Genomic DNA, 11745 nt, shown 5'->3' on the forward strand with positions numbered 1-11745 from the left:
TGTTATAATTTTTAATCTACAGCAGTTCAGATAATGAAGAAAAATTCTAAACCTAAGTGGCGGTAGCAGAACAGTTGACGTGCTCATATGAGATTTCCTACGGAAGGGAGGCGTTCAAATATCAAAACAAGTGCTAAACTGCTACCGTACAAGGTTGGTGATGTGCTTGGATAAAAAACTACATGATCTAAGGGGGGACAGAAATGAACGGAGATGAACTCCGATGAACTCGAGCAAACCCTAATGGGGATCTGTGGTGAGGAAAAGAGGAGATCTTACCGGGGTTGTTGGACAGCGGAGGCGCGCGGCGGTGCTCTGATGCATTCAGGTTGATGCAGCGGCCGAGGTTGAGGTAGGTTGCGAGGTCGACGATGGCGGAGCTCGGGCACGTGCGGTGTTGCAGAGAAGAGGATGAAGAAGAGGAGGCAAGGAGGGAAAATGAAAAGGACCCTTGTCCCTATTTATAAGGCAAAGGATAGATGGCATGCACAGGAATCGAGGAGACTGAAAAATGATTATGTGACAGCATAGATGCCTCAATTTTCGGAGGTTCATTAAAAGTGAAGGTATATTGAGATTTGGGCCTCGTATGATATTAATGTAAGATGACGTCATGGCGGGTTAGGACAATTCTGTGAGCTAACATCATGGCGGGTTATAAGATTTCATAAGGACTGATGATGAAGGATTTTTCTAAGTCAAGTATTGAAGATTGATATGAACAAGTTCACATCAACATGCGGTCTAATGTTGGGGATATAACTATTGGGTATGACCCGCCCAGGAGGGGCCGGGTCATACCACTGGCAATTCATAATGAGAAGGCCCAAGAAGATGTTGAAGATGGCGGTTCATGATGCAAGCTTACTGAAGGCCCAAGACCCGAAGGAGACTTGAGGCTGACAGGCATAAACTGCCATACATTTAACTTGTATGTTAAGGAAAGTTTAGTTTTGTCACCGAGCCAGACACATTGTGCATGAGCCAGTCGGGACTTTGTAAGCCGTCGGGCATCAGCCTGTGTATATAAAGGGGTGACCCGGCGGCGGGTTAGGGCAAGAAACAACAAGTCGAGAACTAGGTCAAGCGTATTCTCTCCCTAGTAATGGAAACACAAGCAATACAACCTAAACAGGAGTAGGCCTTTACATTGTTGCAAGGGGCCAAACCTGCATAAAACTCTGTGTGTCCTTTGTCCCGTTTTAACCCCTTCGAGCTGACTATGTTGTGATGGCTCCACACCTAAGTCCTCATGCTAAGGGCATATGCCGTGACAATTCCATGACAACGACCAAGGTTAAAGGCATGTTTATGGAGTTTCTTGATGGGCTTAAATTATCCACCAAACCGTTGGAAGTGGTTGATCCCGCTAACAAGGTGGCGGATGCTAACTCAAAAAAGGGGGAATCTAGTAGTCAGCAAGTTCCTTTGCCTAGTGGTAGGAGTGGGAGTGGCATCTTTGCGCATGTTGAGCCTCCCCTCACCTATGGAGGACCGGTCCCTTCCACGCATATGAATCATGTTGGTCCGCCTCCTAAGCTTGTGAAAAATGAGGATTTTGCAGCTTGGGTGTATCGCTTTAAACGTCATTTAAATCATAGTTCTACTAACCTTTGGAGAATTATTGAGCCAGGTTTCTACCCGCACGATCCAAGAAAATTCACTCCGAGAGAAGCTGCGGATCATCAATTCAACGAGTCCGCTCTCTTCATTCTCCAAGAAGCTGTTCCTCCCGAAGATATTGCGCATCTCCATCCTTTCACTGTGGCCAAGCAAGCATGGGAGCATGTTGTCTCCTTGTACAAGGGAAGTGCAAGCATTCAATGCTCAAACTTTGAAGTGGTGCAAGATGAAGCTGATGAGTTTGCTATGATTGAGGATGAAGAACCTCGAGAGCTTTATCAAAGATTAACTACTCTCGCAGTCTCACTCTGAGATCCTGGGAGCAAGGATACAGATGACAATTGGATAAAGCGCAAGTTTCTCAAGGCCATGATGCCTTACCACAAGGCCATGCCCTCCGTCATCCGTCAAAGGACGGACTTCCATGCCTTATCCTCAAGTGAAGTATTGGATGAGTTTGTTTCTATGAGGATCTTGGAAAAGACCGCCGACAATGTGGTGTTGCATGCTCAACGGTCAAATAATCCCAACCTTGCTTTGAAGGCCAAGGCTAGTGCGGATGAAGAGGGAGAAGAGGAAGAAGAGGAGTGTTGCTCCGAAGACACCAAATATGCTTATCATGAGCACATGGATCTTGCTTCACGGCAATTTTAGGGCAATAAGAAGAACACAAGGCCCAACTTCAAGAAGAACAACTCAAGTGGCACCAAGCACTACTGCAGGATGCTGCTAATGCGACACTACGATCAGAGACCTTTCAAGAAACTGTGTGCGATGCAATAATCGCAAACGATGGTGCCGGAGAACCGTCAAAAATGCCCAAAACATTTGTGATGACGGATGCATCAAACATGGTTAAAAATTTAGTTGCGTTTGCGATGAAGGGCATACGGTTGATCCAGCAGAACTGTTTGAGATGACGAAGAACAACAGAAACGGGCAGCCATATCAATGTGTGTGCGATATACGGCATACAGTTCCCTCTGATGAGTTGTGTGCTATTAGGGAATGCAACAGAAACGGTCAGCCAGATCAAGGTGTGTGTGATATACGACATACGGTTCACTCGGACAAACTGTTTTCGATTAGGCAAGAGAACGAAAATAGTTCATCTTAACAAGATGTGTGTGATATGCGGCATTTGCGATCAGCCAAAAGAACACAAACGATTCATGTAAACCAGATGTGTGTGATATGCAGCAAACAGCCCACTCGGTTGAACTGTTTGGGATGAGAAATTATAACACAGACGGTTACTATAGTAAGTTCGTGTGTGATTCTGTTTGTACAAAAAACTTTGAAAAATGCAAACTAGTTGCTTGTGGTGGCTAGGATATCGCACACGATGCGTCTGCGAGTACTCGTGTGCGATGATAAGTAAATTACACATAATGAACGAATGCAAGGGTGTGATCATGGAGTCCGAGAAGACCGTCGTCGGAAGGCCGCCGACTCAGCTTTTTAGCCTATATTTTATTATAATTATATGCATAAGTAGGTCGTGAGTGATTTGTGCCTTGCCGCATGTGGAATTTTAAATTATCCTGAATATGTAAGACAATTATTAACTGTTGCCATTGTAAATTTGCCTCAATGGCGAGCAGAGCGCGCGCAGGGACGCCACGGACCCGCAAAAAAAAAGAAAAAAAGCAGGGACGCCACGGCGAGCAACCACATGGTCAACCTTCTGGCAAACCGTGGAAGACGCGACGACGCATCCATAGGACACAATGGTGATATCATGATCGTGTGTGATAGTGGGCAGACACGTACACGTACATCCGAGAACAAGGGCCCACATTTCGGGCTTCCGATGCATGGCATACGGTTGATCCAAAAGAACTGTTTGCGATGAGACAGAACAACAAAAACGGGGCTTTGTGGGCCTAGAACCATTAATAAATTTTGACTTTGTTTCTCCTCACATTGCATATTACAACGCGATAAGTAATTGCAAATTTGTTCACACGGATCAAACTAATATGTGTTCACACCGATCAAACTAATATGTGTTCACACTTAGCACCGGGTTATAAAAACTACCCAGTCGAAAATTACTTCACAGTTCCTCTCCTCATCACCTACAAAACTGGTCTTTCCTGTCAAGTCGTTCCGCCATGACTGGTAGGAGGAGTTTCGTGTGGGCATATAACCAAGCAACAAAGACCAAGGCCGCGGAAGCACTAGAGAGGTCCCGTCACGAAGCGGCAGTCGCAACAGAGAAGTCCCGGCGCGCCGCGGAGCCCTCGAACGAGCTGTCACGGGCACGCGAGGGCTCTCACAAGTGCTCTACTCGCCGCGTCGGCGATCGCGACGAGCTGGCGTTGCTTAAGTCCTTGGCCGGCGACAACGACATTCTCGCTGGCCTCATTAAGCAACAGGAGCTGGTCGACAGCTTGATGAAGCTGCTCGAGATCAGCGATGCCTCGGTTGACAAGGCGACCTCGTCGAGCAACTCATGGGTGACAATGCGAAGCTCCTCAAGGCACTCACTAAGAAGGAGGGGGAGGCCGTCGGCTGGAAGATGCTGCATGAGCAGAGCAGTGCCTCGGGGATGACACTGACAGCGGTCATCGAGGAACTGATGGGTGACTTGAGGTAGATCCGTATCGAGCGCGAGCAGGAGGTGGAGGAATCCGTGGCTGCTTTCAAGCAAAGTCTGAGGAAATGAGGAAGGAGCTGGAGGATGTCAACGTCCGACGATCCATCGAAGAGTAGATACAGTAGCGATCTAGATCGTTGTCTATGATTTCCTTCTTCTCTTGCCCCCGTGTCTTCCGAACTTTGCCGCATGTGGCATTTAAAATTATCCGAAATATGTAAGACAATTATTATCTACGCCATTGTAAATTTGTCGTCGTACTATCTATTGCCATTTACTGTCGTTGTATTATCCCTTGCCCTATGTGGCAATTTAAATTAGGCTGAAATACAAGTTGAAAACACGAACAAAGCAAATGTTGCCATGGGATCACAACCAAACACCCTCCGTCCACCCCTAAAAAAACCTTTGTCCAAGTGCTTTAATTAACCCATTAATGGCAAAGTTTTGAGTGAGGCGGGCGGCAGTTGGTGCATGGAGGTCAAAGAGCTCGCTTCTCGGTGAGCATGGGCGACCTTGCTGCTCGCACGTGTCCCGTCGAGCCTGCGAGGTGGACAGGATGCACGCGTATCGTCGAGCCTGCGCGTCGGACTGCTCGCACCCGTCCCGTCGAGCCTACACAGCGGACTTCTCGCGCTCGTCCCGTCTAATCAAACAGCTGCATGCACGCCACTGATTATGGTTAAATATTGACACGGTTCATATAATACAATCATTTGTGATATTAACATGTCAGCTTATTGTTTCAAAAGGACTTCGTTGGCTACTAATGTGTGTGCCTCTTCTCAAACTGGACGATTTTTTTATCACGGCATATATGTGCCATGTCATGAAACCATGCCAAGTTTCATGTTTTTTTGGTGAGTTTTTGATTTACTAGGATTTAAAACCGAGATTCTCAATGTTTCAGGACGACGGCAAGTTTATAATTCCTTCCCATTCCTTAAATGAGACCTAAACATGCACCCAATGACACATGTACGATTTCCCACCCATTTTGTGCTTGTAGTTCTAATTTGAATTATGGACTACATTTAATGCGTAGAAATCTTAATTAGTAATATATACAATGGCCAAACGAACCCTAAAAATGTACCCCAAGGACACATGTACATTTTTTCTTGCCATTTTGGTGCACTGGAGAATGTATTTGTAGTTCGGATTTGAATTATGGACATTAAATGCCTAGAAAACTCAATTAATGAAAAAAAGGGTCAAACGAACCTTGAATAATTACAAAGTTCAGTGTGAATCTCCCGTTGTTTCGTACGTGTTGCGTGTAGAAAAAAATACGAGGCTAGAAGAGGGAGCGATTGTCGTTTGGCCCACAAGGGGACACGTTTCCCTATCGAAACCACGAGGGTTCTTGCGACAGGCTTCGGTTTGTAAGAGGTTTGTAATAAAGCTTGGCCCAAATTGGCAATGTTCTTACCACGACATATATGTGCCATTACGTGACACCATGCCACCTTTAATGACTTTCTGGTGAATTTTGGATTTATGGGGATTTAAAAACCGAGATTCCAAATGTTTGAGGACGAGCCAAGACGCCGGTCAAGTTGTAATTCGTTCCCATTCCTTGCATGGGACCTAAACATGCACCCAAGGACACATGCATGTATAATTTTTCTAGCCATTTTGGTGAATTGGAGCATGTATTTATAGTTTAGATTTGAATTATGGACATTAAATGCCTAGGAAACTCAATTAGTGTATAAAAAGGCCAAACGAACCCTGAATAAGTTTAAATTTCAGCATGGATATCATGTAGTTCCATGTTGCCCGTAGAAGAAAATACAAGGCGAAAAGAGGCCGTGATGACATTTCGACAACAAGGGGAACATGTTTCCCTATTGGAACCACAAGGCTTCTTGTTAAGAGAAGCTCCGGTTTGTAAGAGGTTTGTAATAAATCTTGGCCCAAATTGGCAATGTTTTTACCACAACATATATATACATAAACACTATTCTGATCACGGGATCAGAATAATATTCTGATCACAACCTGAACTGCCTGAGTAACGCATCTGACCTTCTCTGTGAACTAGGTTGAACTTCCCGCAACATTGCCCAAATAGGGCTTGCTATATATTGTTGGAAAGCTATGGACACCAATATCATGACCCAACTTAAATTTTTGGCAAAATATAAGCGGTTTAAGAGCAGTTTTAAAAACCGTTTTTTCTTCGCACAAAAAACGTGAATCGTATTTTTGATCGCATTTCTAAACCGTTTATCAGAATAAGGCATATAATATGGCGTTGGAAAGTTGCTGCAAAACCGCTCCTTCCACATGTTAAAAGTTTTTTCTAATTCCCTATGGTTAAAAAGTAATTTAAAAAAACATAAAATTTTGTAAACCGAACAGCTGAGTTCGTTTTTTCAATGTCATTTCTAAACGGCTAATCTAATGGAGGCATATGCTATGGCGTTGGAAAGCTTATGAAAATGCGCTACTTTTTCATCTTGAAAGTTTTTTACTAATTTTGAATGGTTTAAGAGTAATTTAGAAAATGGTCCAAGTCTTACCGAGTTCGTATTTTCGAGCTAATTTTTTAACCGTGCGTCCGAATGCAGCAATTGATATGGCGTTGGAAAGCTTGAACAAATGCTAAACTTTTAGGTATGTATTATTTCTCCCAATTCTTTACGGTTTTAAGTCAGTTTCGAAAATGGCGAAAAATGTATTTTCACTATAATTTCTACGAACTTTATCGGAATTGGGCAAATAATATACCATTGAAAAGCTAAGGAAAATGCGAAACTTTTTCATGTTGATAGTTTTCTCTGATTCCAAGCCGTTTGAAGTAATTCCGAAAACGGCGGGATCATTCGTTCTGCCTGAACTTCACTCTGTTTTTCACGTGATTTTTTTGCTCGTAGATCTTCATCCACTGCTCGTAGCTCTCCATCCCACTCACGGGAATTGAGCGGGTGATATACCGATGGAAAGCTGCTATAAACACACAACTTTCCCGTGTTGATCATTTTTTCGTGCTCGCGACGATTTTGAAAGTTTTTCATCTGAAATTCATTCAGCGTAGTAGTTGAACTTCATGCTATTTTCACATTGAACTTCTGTGACGTATTTTTGTTTGTACACGCGCCTGAACTTCCCTCTGTACGAACCGGATCTTTATCGGAATTTTGAAAATCATTTTTTCTTCATACAAAAAACGTGGATCGTATTTTCGATCGCATTTCTAAACCGTTTAGCAACTAAATAATCGTTTTAGATAGGAATCTCGTTCATAGGCGGATTTTGCACTCGGGTCGTGAAGAACTCACGTTTTTTGCGATTTTACTGCCTGAGTTGTTCGACCTGAACTTCCCGCTGTGCTAGGTTGAACTTCCCGCAACATTGCCCAAATAGGCCTGCTATATACCGTTGGGAAACTATGGAGACGAGTATCATGACCCAAGTTAAATTTTTCGCAAAATGTAAGCGGTTTAAGAGCAGTTTTGAAAACCGTTTTTTCTTCACACAAAAAACATGAATCGTAATTTCGATTGCATTTCTAAACCGTTTATCGGAATGAGGCATATAATATGGCCTTGGAAAGCTGCTGCAAAACTGCTCCTTCCACATGTTGAAAGTTTGTTCTTCCCTATGGTTAAAGAGTAATTTGAAAAAACATTAAATTTCATAAACCGAACAGCTGAGTTTGTTTTTTTGATGTCATTTCTAAACAGCTAATCCAATGGAGGCATATGATATGGCGATGGAAAGCTTATGAAAATTCGCTACTCTTTCATCTTGAAAGTTTTTTTCTAAGTTTGAATGGTTTAAGAGTAATTTAGAAAATGGTCCAAGTCCAACCGAGTTTGTATTTTCAAGCTATTTTTTTAACTGTACATCCGAATGCAACAAATGATACGGCATTGGAAAGCATGAGGAAATGTGAAACTTTTTTATATATATTGTTTCTCTCAATTCCTTATTGTTTTAAGTCGATTTTAAAAATGGCTAAAAATGTATTTTTGTCGTAATTTCTACAAACTTTATCGTAATTGGACAAATAATATACCGATGAAAAGCTATGGAAAATGCGAAACTTTTTCATGTTGGTGGTTTTGTCTGATTCCTAGCCGTTTTCAAGTAATTTCGAAAATGGTGGGATTATTCGTTCTGCCTTTATCGCGAAACAAATTTTTCAACAATGCATCGCGTGAAGAACTTGAACTTCTCGGTGCGTGTACCTGAACTTCATTATGTTTTCCACATGATTTTTCTTGCTCGTAGCTCTTCATCCACTGCTCGTAGCTCTCCATCCGCTCACCGGAATTGAGCAGGTATACCGATGGAAAGCTGTTGTAAACACGCAACTTTCCCGTGTTGAACATTTTTTCATACTCGCGACGATTTTAAAAGTTTTTCATCTGAAATTCATTCAGCGTAGTAGTTGGACTTCCTGCTGTTTTCACGTTGAACTTCTGTGACGTATTTTTGTTTGTAATTTTGTCATCCATTTCGTTAGTGTTACACAAATGATATTCTTTTTGTACAAACCTCTCTCACAATAAAATTTTTAATTTTTTTCGACAGAGGACTTGAACTTACACAAATGACATTCGTGTTGTTTTGAAGTAAATTAGAAAATGGCGAGATCATGATTTCTGCCTTCATCACGAACGGAAACGCACTGCGTGAAGTAGTTGAACTACTCGGGCATATCTGTTTGAACCTCACTCTGTTTTTGACGTGCTGTTTTTTGCACTGCGTGAAGTAGTTGAACTTCTGGGGCATGTCTGTTTGAACTTCACTCTGTTAGAATTTATTGTATTTTTCTTACATGAAATACACACCATCTAGTACGTGAACATCTGGTTGTTATCATTTTGAACTTCTCTCTGGTTTGAGAGAATTGTTTTAAAACACAAAAAACAACATATATTTTTTATGTATTTTGGACATCTAAATACACGATGAACCTCTCTCGGAAGAATTTTTTGAACTTTTCCTCGCTGAGCACTTGAACTTCTAACAACCATTTTTTTCGTTTATGAGTTGTTTCTTAAAGTGCAAAAAATGGCGTTGTGTTTTTTATTTTTTTGAACAGATAAATTCTAGGTTTTAGTAAACTTTGAACTTCTCTGTTATTTCAATTCGAACTTCACCTTTTTATATTTTTGAGTAAAGAATTGTTTTTTTTAAATAAGCATCAAATTTGACTACCTTCTCAATTTGAACTTCATCGTTGATAATTCAACAAAAACGGATACCTATGAAAATCCTAGAATTTTTAATAAACATCAGCACTTTGTAAACGTTTTTTAGCTGTTCCATTTATTTTAATTTGAAGTTCTTCATTTTATTCTTTAGAAATGAGAAAAATCGAAGCTTTTTATATACGTCCAACTTCTCTATTTTTTTAATTTGAATTTCTTAGTCTTATTCTTAGAAAAAATATCTTTTCAAATAAGCATCAAACAAATTTTTTAAAATTGAACTTTCAATCGTGTTACATATTTTTGAACCTTTTCATTTCTTATATTTGAACTTCTTTCTTTTTATACATAAAAGGTAAATAAAATAACCCTTTTTGCATGCACGCCGGACAAAAGGCGGACACCGACGTCTTTTTTTCTGTCCAAGCGAACAAAATCCAGATGAAATGGAAGTCCGTTTAGGATCTAGCGTTGGACTTGGCTTTACAGAATCCAATTAGCACTAGCACTACGAAGTTACGACGTGACTTGAATCATGGTCTCAAATTCTTAACGTCAGCACGCAAGAACAAAAGGACATACAAGAAACGACAAACCATAGAGTACAATGTATACACTTTCCAAACAAATTGTATTTTTTTATACAGAAGTTGTGCATGTTTTTACACCACACATTTTGGCCTTTATCTCTCTGTCTTATCTCCTAGAAGTAACCACCACCACACGATTTATTCCTCGTCTTTTCTTCTCCGTGTAGCTAGTCTCTACTTATGCATATGAAGCTAGCAAGTGGATGCAGCAGCCTGAGCTAGAGAAGTTCAGGTTCAGGTTGAGTATTGGGTTCAAGCTGTACTAGCTCTCCAGTAGGAGCAGTCAGAAGAAGCGGGTAGAAATTTTAGCATAAAAATGTAAAAGCGAGATACCAAAAATAATACACATGTTTGTAGCAGTAGTAACATTCGACCAAGTACATTACGAGCCACCCAAATGTATTAGCAGCTCGACACCCATGCCTGCAGGCTGCAGGCTCCAACTAACCTGTCCCATGCATCCCTACATCACATTGTTCTGCTCGCCGCATTGCATCGCCACCGGTCAGTCATTACTCCTCTTCCTTTTCTTGCTGCCAGCCACAACCAAATCCCATAGTTGCAATTAGAAAAGGTTGAGATGGGGGAAAGGCCGCAATCTACTTTTAACTGTTGCTGCTTGCACTAGATTAAGTGACCGTCTGTTGGCCAACAACTGGAACTGCAGATTCTGCCACTAGTAGGGGAATTTGCTCGAGCACTTTGCTCGACAAGGTACGCAACGGCAGTTGGCTTGGGAAGGAACTCACGTAGTGGCGCACGAACTTGGGGGAGGTGATGTGGCATGAGCCCCGCAGTCGCGAGGTGTGGCTCAGGGGCAGGGCCACTCGGGAAAGCTCGGGGAAGAGGTGAAGCGCGGGTGATGGGGTGGCACGGTCTGCTGCAGCATGTGGGGGTCCCGGCGGCGCACAAGGGGCCCGAGGTCCCAGCGGTGATGGAGCAGACGAGAAAGGACCCCGGCGGCGGCGACGCTCGGGATCCAGGGCCTTGCGGCGGCGCACGGGGATCCAGGGCCCGGCGAACATTACACGGGGTTCCGGGGCCCTGCGGTGGCTGGATCCCAGGGTGGCGGCGGGGGAGGCTCGCCGGCCATGGCGGAGGAGGTGCCCCTGTCGAGCGGAAGAAGGCGCACTGGCCTTTGGGGAGAAGGGGAGGTGGCACGCCGGCCGCAGGCAAGGAGGGGCGTCGTCCGTGCTGGAGGGGCGCCGGCGACGTGTGAGGTGTCTCGGCGATTTGGGAAAGGATGGTGAGAAGGCCGGGGGTACCGGAGGTTAGGGAGAGGATGGGGTAAAAAAAAATTCTTGGTCGACCGGTTCGAGATTTCAGGAACATGTCAATCGCGTCTATATAGGGACGCGCAGTGATCAGAATAGTTATTCTGGTCCTAGGATCAGAATAATGCTATATATATATATATATACATATATATATAGGGTCGCGCTATTTGTCACCCTGGGTGAGAAATGGTTATTCTTCACCCCCTCTCTAATTTGACATCAATGCAACGTATTTTTACGTTTCGTAAATTTTGTCTTGTTTCATACATAAAAAGAGAACGTAAAAAAATATGTACTCGCCGTAAAAAATATTTTATGTTACGTAAAATTACGAATGTAAGAACATAGTGTAAAACATACATAAAATGTGATTTTTTTTCCGGTCTTATAACCTTTTTTTTTATACCAAATTTTACATATTGAATCAATATACATGTAACTATTTATATTGTAAACGAATTTATTTAGGAAGCGATCGTAAGATT

The 11745-nt window shown here is 42.6% G+C and overlaps 1 long non-coding RNA gene across 1 annotated transcript; it reads right to left on the reverse strand.

Annotated features, from left to right (window-relative positions):
- Positions 1-9978: 9978 nt before the first annotated feature.
- On the reverse strand, positions 9979-11281 carry LOC119365081. The gene is made up of 2 exons (XR_005175311.1): positions 10733-11281; positions 9979-10516 (listed from the first exon to the last, which is right to left on the reverse strand). It is a non-coding gene; the product is annotated as an uncharacterized LOC119365081 (long non-coding RNA).
- Between the last annotated feature and the right edge of the window lie 464 nt (positions 11282-11745).

Source organism: Triticum dicoccoides, chromosome 2B (assembly GCF_002162155.2).
Source record: "Triticum dicoccoides isolate Atlit2015 ecotype Zavitan chromosome 2B, WEW_v2.0, whole genome shotgun sequence".
Lineage (NCBI taxonomy): Eukaryota > Viridiplantae > Streptophyta > Magnoliopsida > Poales > Poaceae > Triticum > Triticum dicoccoides.